The sequence below is a fragment of the Lutra lutra genome, chromosome 4 (genome assembly GCF_902655055.1).
Source record: "Lutra lutra chromosome 4, mLutLut1.2, whole genome shotgun sequence".
In the NCBI taxonomy this organism is placed as follows: domain Eukaryota; kingdom Metazoa; phylum Chordata; class Mammalia; order Carnivora; family Mustelidae; genus Lutra; species Lutra lutra.
Genome location: NC_062281.1, coordinates 50,052,061 through 50,061,798, shown reverse-complemented (window position 1 = coordinate 50,061,798; position 9,738 = coordinate 50,052,061).

Below are 9,738 nucleotides of genomic sequence, written 5' to 3'. Positions count from 1 at the left end.
CATTTTTTTATATCTAAAGTAAATACTTTTCCACAGCCATTTAAAGATTTTTCAAATATAAAATTATTCACACCATGTGCTATAGAGTTGTGGTGTCCTTGTTGCCCCTTCCTCAGGGCAGTGTAGCAGGCTTCAGTTTCGTTCCTGTGACTTCATCCTGTCTTGCCCTGGGGGGCAGCTTCTCTTCAGCATGTGGGCACCATAGCCTGACGGTCCAGGCCCAAGGGCTGCCAGCTGGAGTATATGACGGTACCCTGAATTGGCACTGTGGGACAGTCACCCTCCATATTCTTGTCACAAGTAGAGCCTGGAATCACTATGGCACAATATAAATCAAAGAGTACTGAGAAACAATATTTTGGTATACCCATTCCTTTAGATTTTCTAGAAATCTCTCTCTTCAGCCATTGGGACCAACAAGTTCTATACCTGGACCATAGGCTTTTGAGGGTGCTGGAGCTATTTTCACAAATTACTCCTTGGCCTACATTGAGGGACATCACGAACAAGGAACTTGTTGAGTCTCTCAGTGTGTTTACTGTAAAGAGATTGCTAATTGCATTGCACCCTCTAATTACATTGCACATCCATCCCACAAGAAATTTTACTTTGAGTCTCAGAGTCAGGAATGAATATGGTTCTTCTATGTAACTAATTAAAATTAATTTGTTTTAATTTTATTGTCACTTTGAAGCATGTTATCTTTCTTCTTTGAATGGACTGCTAGAAAACTGAGAGTCAGCTTTTCTGAAGTTTATCTTTAGCAAACCATCCTCTACAATATACAGTTTAAATTTTTAAAAAATATTTTCTGCACAGTGAAGGAAACAGTCAATAAAACTAAAAGGCTGAATGAAAGATGATATTTGCAAATGGCATATCCAATAAAGTTTTAGTATCAAAAAAATATAAGGAACTGACACAACTCAACAGCCCAAAACCAAATAATCCCATTTAAAAAGAAGCAGAAGACATGAAGAGTCATTTCTCTGAAGAAAACATACATAAGACCAATAAATACATTTTAAAAAGATGCTCAACATCACTTATCATCAGGGAAATGTAAATCAGAACTACAATAAAAAAAAAACTAAGTGAGATATCACTTCATACTTGTCAGAATGGCTAAGATCAAAAATGTAAGAAATGAGTGTTGGTGAGGATGTGGAGAAAAAGGAACACTCTGGCACCGTTGGTGGGAATACAAACTGGTGAAGCCACTGTGGAAAACAGTATGCAGCTTCTTCAAAAAATTGAAAATAGAACTATCCTATGATCCAGGAATCGCACTACTGAGTATTTACCTCAAAAATACAAAGACACACACACACACAAAAAAAAGACACTAATTAAAAGGGATACGTGCACCCCTACGTTTATTACAGCATTATTTACAGTAGCTGAACTATGAGAGCAACCCAAGTGTCTGTCAACAGATGAAAGAATAAAGAAGATGTGGTATAAATAGGTAATGGAATATTACTCAGCCACAAAAAAAAAACAATAAAATTTTGCCATTTGCAACAACATGAATGGAGTTAGACAGTGTAATGCGAAGAGAAATAAGTTAGTCCGAGAAAAACAAATGCCATATGATCTCACTCATATGTGGAATTTAAGAAACATAACAAAGAAGCAAAGGAAAAATGAGAGAGAGAGACAAACCAAGAAACAGACTCTTAACTATAGAGACAAATTGACGGTCACCAGAGGGGAGGTAGGTGGGGGATGGGTGAAATAGGTGATGGGGATTGAAGAGTATACTTATCATGATGAAAATAAAATAAAATAATAAAAATTTTTAATATTTTTATTTTTATTTATAATTTTTATATGCTAATTTTACCTTCTAGTTTTTTCCTATTCTTTCTACTCTCATTTTAATTTTTTCTTGCTTTTCTCTTCCATTCAATTCAGATTTTTACCTCAGTTTTATCTATTTATATAACTAAAAACCTTTGAAACAGGGAAAAAATAAATAAAGACTGGCATATCCAATTATTTCCCTGTGACAAAGAAAATATCTCTTTTTTTCCTGAACTGATATACCAGGAAAGAGAATGCAATTATAGAATTTTATAAAGTTGGAAAAATTATATAGAACAGTGTTGCAAACAAATCCACTAGTTATTGCTCAAAGCACCATCCCGTGAAGGACTGAAGTGAACCCAAAGTCAGGAGCAAATGCTACAGAAAGAGGAAGACAATGGTTTAGGAAGCCAGATCTAAAGGAAGGTACCCAGCATTACCTCCAGAGTCACAACCATATGGGTTAATTCCTATCTGTAGCGAGTTGAATAGTGACCCCTTAAAGATATATCCAAGCAGAACTTTAGAATGTGACCTTGTCTGTGTTCAAAGGAAATGCAAACGGAGACCAGACTTGAAAATTCCCTGAGCAGACCAAACCAGCTTAGTCATACAAGTGAAGCTTACTTTAGCTTATTTTGCAAGACAAGCGAGGCTAACTTGACCCTGTGTCACTTCTTGCTTGTGCCTGTGAAGATCATAAGTAACAAATTGTTCCCCAAAATTGATATGAGGTAACCACTGACCAATTCCCTTTCATTTAAGAAGATTCTAATATTGGGGTGCCTGGGTGGCTCAGTGGGTTAAAGCCTCTGCCTTCGGCTCAGGTCATGATCCCAGAGTCCTGGGATCGAGCCCCGATCAGGCTCTCTGCTCAACAGGGAGCCTGCTTCCTCCTGCCTCTCTGCCTACTTGTGTCTGTCAAATAAATAAATAAAATCTTTAGAAAAAAAAAAAAAAGAAGATTCTAATATTGTAACCAGTCACTGTGAAGAGTAAACAGCTACTGCCTCCAGATTATGTGAACTGTGTTCTAACAACATATCTCTGAGCATCATCCTATGTTTTGGTTTGGATGCTCTTGGTCAGCTAACTGTCTATTTGATGTATACACGATATATTTTTACTAATTACTACTTCAGTGATTTATTGGTTTTACATCTCTTTTTTCTTGAACTTTTGGAATAAGTGTCTTTCAAAATGTAATGAAGGAAAGGATCTAGGAAGGAAATCATCCTAAATTAAGGTGGGTCCTACACCCAGTAGAAGCATCCCTATAAGAGACAGAAGGGAAGACAGAGGGGAAAGGCGTATGAAAACGGGAGCAGCGGGCGCCTGGGTGGCTCAGTGGGTTAAGCCGCTGCCTTCGGCTCAGGTCATGATCTCAGGGTCCTGGGATCGAGTCCCACATCGGGCTCTCTGCTCGGCAGGGAGCCTGCTTCCCTCTCTCTCTCTGCCTGCCTCTCTGTCTACTTGTGATCTCTGTCAAATAAATAAATAAAATCTTTAAAAAAAAAAAAAAAAGAAAAGAAAACGGGAGCAGCAATCGGAGGGCAGCCGCCAGCTAAGGAAAGCCAAGGATTGCCAGCAACCACCGGAAGATAGGAGAGAGGTATAAAGCAGATTCTCCCTCACATTCTTGAGAAGGAATCAAACCTGTCCATACACCAATTTTGGATTTCTGGCCTCCAGAACCACGAGAGAACAAATTTCTGTTGTTTTAAGCCATGCTGTTTGTGGTAACTTATTACAGCAGTCCTGGGAAACTAATGCACCATCTTAAGTCTCCAAATTAAAATTCACACCAATATGGGATACCTAGGTGGGCCAGGTCATGACCTCAGGGTCCTGAGATTGAGCCCCACGTCTAGCCCTACTCTAATCTCCACGCTGGGCACGGAGCCCACTTAAGATTCTCTCTCTACCGCTCCCTCTGCTGCTCCCTGGCACCACTCACACAGGCTCTCTCTCTCTCCCACTCCCTCTCTCTTTCAAAATAAATAAATAAATACAAAAATAAATATCACACTAATTCATGTCTTAGGTTTTAAAAACTTTACCTGTGAATTAAACTCTTGGTTAAAGTGACTTTTTCTAAATGAAGTAGTTTAAATATTAAATATTTAGAAAATATATTCCAAATACAAATCAGTAATTATTTGTGATATTAAGCTGAAGATGTTTATACTTTAGCCTAAATATTTTAACTTTCCAAGTGTATACACATAACATCACATTTGTATTTTAATAGACAACGGTATGATATACAATACAAGGAAAAAATACAACTCGTGTGTGCATGATTTCTATTATTCAGAGTATGTCAATCAAGTATAGAATTCCTCAAAATATGGTTATTAACCTTGTGTTTATATCATGGAATGTAGATCTTCTTGACAAACACTTTTAAAATACACAAGCAAAGATAATCATAAGTCATTACATGCCCAATAGGAGAAAAGGAAAAACTACCGGTAAGAGAGAATTTACTAAGACAAGAAAATTCAGGACATATAATAATACAAGACAAAATCTGAATGGATACTAGACAGTGATGAAAGGTAAATTAATACTATTGTTAAGGATAAAGTTGTTGGGGCGCCTGGGTGGCTCAGTGGGTTAAGCCGCTGCCTTCGGCTCAGGTCATGATCTCAGGGTCCTGGGATCGAGTCCCGCATCGGGCTCTCTGCTCAGCGGGAAGCCTGCTTCCCTCTCTCTCTCTGCCTGCCTCTCTGTCTACTTGTGATCTCTCTCTGTCAAATAAATAAATAAAATCTTAAAAAAAAAAAAGGATAAAGTTGTTTTAGAAAAAATGGAAATTATCTCATAAAAGAAATAAGAAGGAAATACGAGGTTTCTTGTATTTTTTTACAAAATAATTCGGTGTTCTTTTTACTCTATTCATGTTAAGCTCAGTGAAGTAAGAAAAGAATATCCAAATGTTTAGAAATTAGTTTGCAATACCTAATTTCACCAGAGGATGGTAGAATAGGGTCAAAACATATGAAAAATACTACTCCATATTTTCTCCCAGCTCACACAATGAAATCGTATGATATGTCTAACTTGCAGAACTATCAAAACCTTTTTATTCAAAAACAGTTATTAGTGGGGCACCTGGTTGTCTCAATCAGTCAATGGAGTGTATGACTCTTGATATTGGGGTTGTGTATTTGAACCTCACGTAGGTACAGAGATTACTTAAAAAAAATAAAATCCTTAAAATTCAAAAAAAATAGGTAGATAATACATACATACAGTTGGCTGTTAGTTTGATTGGTTTGCTTGTTAGTCTGATTCTTCTGGGGTAGGGGGAGAAGGGTGGGGAACACTCCACCCTGGGACATTACAATATGACCTACAAGTTCCTTGTCACATCAAATCAATAAGAAATTAAGCCTGTGAAAGAACAGTTTTCAAAGAGACAGTTATAAACAAACTGAGTTGATTTGTAAGAACTTTACAAAAGTTGGAGGGAAGGGAACTTATTACCCAATCACAATCTTCCATTCAAAACCCTTAAAGCGTTTGGGGACACACTGGGAGGGGCCAGGGGCAGCCAGCACAAAAGAGAAGGGTATTTTTTCCTAATCGTGAAAATTCCCAGTGCACACCCCACTAGGACTCTTACACTCTTCTCATCTCATCCACCCAACTTCTACCAAAAGATCAAGAGATTTTGATCTTCAACAGGAACTTTTGCTGCTGAATGGGGGAAAACTGGGGGGCAAGAGCAGGCAGTAAATGGTCCACATCTTCTTTTCAAACAGTAACTGAGGTCCTGTTAGCTGCAGCCTACCACGTTCTGGGGTTTCAAAGATAAATAAGGTCTGGTCCCTGCCCATGAAAAGTTAAAAATATTGAGAGTTGGGGTGCCTGGGTAGCTCAGTCGATTATGCATCGGGCTTTGGCTCAGGTCCACCTGATCATTGCCCCACATTTGGGGGCCCCATCTAATGGAGAAGCACCCCTTTCCTCACGCTTCTTGTCTGGTTCCTGCTGCCCCAGACAGCCTCCCTGGATAACTCCCTGTCTGCCCATCTCAGAGACACGACCCATCTTCCTAAGCCTCTCCTAAACTGGGCTCTGCACCCTGCACTCAGTTTCCTCTGTTGGCTACAATAACCTAGTCCTGACTTTGGGCCAGAGGATGCCTGCAGTGGGCCCTTGAAGTGTTGCCTGGAGAGGAAAGCACTCAGCGTAACCTGCTGTTTTAGGTTTTAAGCAAAGGACATGAAAAGTAAACTGTTCATGGAAATGACAAATATTTACATCATAACTTCAGGCAACATTGTATCCCACTATTTCTTTGTGTCAATATGGGCAGAACTGAAGGCATCAGGACCTGCCTTTTGCATTCTTATCTCCTAGAACTGATCCATCATAGAGACTGAAGGAGGAGTTCTGAGCTTCTACTTCCAGATCTGCTATTTTCACTCTGTGTAACCATGCAGAAGTTACCGCACATCTGCGAGCCTAGGCTTCCTCATCTGTAAGGTCAAATTAAGAATAATACTAACTTCATAGGTTTGTTAGGAGAAGTAAATGCGATAATATAGGTTAAGGGTATTAGGCATAGTACTTGGCACAGAATGAGCAATATATGCTAGGACAGAATAACACAGCTACAGTTTAGAACTAGTTTCTTTTTACTTAAGAAATCTGAAAGTACTAATGGAGGCTCTCACTGCTAGGATAAATGAGGCAGAAGAAAGAATTAGCGATATAGAAGACCAAATGACAGAGAATAAAGAAGCTGAGCAAAAGAGGGACAAACAGCTACTGGACCACGAGGGGAGAATTCGAGAGATAAGTGACACCATAAGACGAAACAACATTAGAATAATTGGGATTCCAGAAGAAGAGGAAACAGAGAGGGGAGCAGAAGATATATTGGAGAGAATTATTAGAGAGAATTTCCCCAATATGGCAAAGGGAACAAGCATCAAAATCCAGGAGGTTCAGAGAACCCCCCTCAAAATCAATAAGAATAGGTCCACACCCCGTCACCTAATGGTAAAATTTACAAGTCTTAGTGACAAAGAAAAGATCCTGAAAGCAGCCCGGGAAAAGAAGTCTGTAACGTACAATGGTAAAAATATTAGATTGGCAGCAGACTTATCCACAGAGACCTGGCAGGCCAGAAAGAGCTGGCATGATATATTCAGAGTACTAAACGAGAAAAACATGCAGCCAAGAATACTATATCCAGCTAGGCTATCATTGAAAATAGAAGGAGAGATTAAAAGCTTCCAGGACAAACAAAAACTGAAAGAATTTGCAAATACCAAACCAGCTCTACAGGAAATATTGAAAGGGGTCCTCTAAGCAAAGAGAGACCCTAAAAGTAGTAGATCAGAAAGAAACAGAGACAATATACAATAACAGTCACCTTACAGGCAATACAATGGCACTAAATTCATATCTCTCAATACTTACCCTGAATGTAAATGGGCTAAATGCCCCAATCAAAAGACACAGGGTATCAGAATGGATAAAAAAAACAAAACCCATCTATATGTTGCCTACAAGAAGCTCATCTTAAACCCGAAGACACCTCCAGGTTTAAAGTGAGGGGGTGGAAAAGAATTTACCATGCTAATGGACATCAGAAGAAAGCAGGAGTGGCAATCCTTATAGCAGATCAATTAGATTTTAAGCCAAAGACTATAATAAGAGATGAGGAAGGACACTATATCATACTCAAAGGAACTGTCCAACAAGAAGATCTAACAATTTTAAATATCTATGCCCCTAACATGGGAGCAGCCAACTATATAAACCAATTAATAACAAAATCAAAGAAACACATCGACAATAATACAATAATAGTAAGGGATTTTAACACTCCCCTCACTGAAATGGACAGATCATCCAAGCAAAAGATCAACAAGGAAATAAAGGCCTTGAATGACACACTGGACCAGATGGACATCACAGATATATTCAGAACATTTCATCCCAAAGCAACAGAATACACATTCTTCTCTAGTGCACATGGAACATTCTCCAGAATAGATCACATTCTTGGTCCTAAATCAAGTCTCAACCGGTATCAAAAGATTGGGATCATTCCCTGCATATTTTCAGACCACAATGCTCTAAAGCTAGAACTCAATCACAAGAGGAAATTTGGAAAGAACCCAAATACATGGAGACTAAACAGCATCCTTCTAAAGAATGAATGGGTCAACCAGGAAATTAAAGAAGAATTGAAAAACTTCATGGAAACAAATGATAATGAAAACACAATGGTTCAGAATCTGTGGGACCCAACAAAGGCAGTCCTGAGAGGAAAATATATAGCGGTACAAGCCTTTCTCAAGAAACAAGAAAGGTCTCAGGTACACAACCTAACCCTACACCTAAAGGAGCTAGAGAAAGAACAAGAAAGAAACCCTAAACCCAGCAGGAGAAGAGAAATCATAAAGATCAGAGCAGAAATCAATGAAATAGAAACCAAAAAAACAATAGAACAAATCAACGAAACTAGGAGCTGGTTCTTTGAAAGAATTAATAAGATTGATAAACCCCTGGCCAGACTTATCAAAAAGAAAAGAGAAAGGACCCCAATAAATAAAATCATGAATGAAAGAGGAGAGATCACAACCAACACCAAAGAAATACAGACAATTATAAGAACATACTATGAGCAACTCTACGCCAACAAATTTGACAATCTGGAAGAAATGGATGCATTCCTAGAGACATATAAACTACCACAACTGAACCAGGAAGAAATAGAAAGCCTGAACAGACCCATAACCAGTAAGGAGATTGAAACAGTCATCAAAAATCTCCAAACGAACAAAAGCCCAGGGCCAGACGGCTTCCCAGGGGAATTCTACCAAACATTTAAAGAAGAACTAATTCCTATTCTCCTGAAACTGTTCCAAAAAATAGAAATGGAAGGAAAACTTCCAAACTCATTTTATGAGGCCAGCATCACCTTGATCCCAAAACCAGACAAGGATCCCATCAAAAAAGAGAACTACAGACCAATATCCTTGAGGAACACAGATGCAAAAATTCTCACCAAAATACTAGCCAATAGGATTCAACAGTACATTTAAAGGATTATTCACCACGACCAAGTGGGATTTATTCCAGGGCTGCAAGGTTGGTTCAACATCCGCAAATCAATCAATGTGATGCAACACATTAATAAAAGAAAGAACAAGAACCATATGATACTCTCCATAGATGCTGAAAAAGCATTTGACAAAGTACAGCATCCCTTCCTGATCAAAACTCTTCAAAGTGTAGGGATAGACAGCACATACCTCAATATTATCAAAGCCATCTATGAAAAACCCACCGCAAATATCATTCTCAATGGAGAAAAACTGAAAGCTTTTCCAATAAGGTCAGGAACACGACAGGGATGTCCGTTATCACCACTGCTATTCAACATAGTACTAGAAGTCCTAGCCTCAGCAATCAGACAACAAAAGGAAATTAAAGGCCTCCAAATCGGCAAAGAAGAAGTCAAACTATCACTCTTTGCAGATGATATGATACTCTATGTGGAAAACCCAAAAGACTCCACTCCAAAACTGCTAGAACTTGTACAGGAATTCAGTAAAGTGTCAGGATATAAAATCAATGCACAGAAATCAGTTGCATTTCTCTACACCAACAACAAGACAGAAGAAAGAGAAATTAAGGAGTCCATCCCATTTACAATTGCACCCAAAACTATAAGATACCTAGGAATAAACCTAACCAAAGAGACTAAGAATCTATTCACAGAAAACTATAAAGTACTCATGAAAGAAATTGAGGAAGACACAAAGAAATGGAAAAATGTTCCATGCTCCTGGATTGGAAAAATAAATATTGTGAAAATGTCTATGCTACCTAAAGCAATCTACACATTTAATGCAATTCCTATCAAAGTACCATCCATTTTTTTCAAAGAAATGGAAC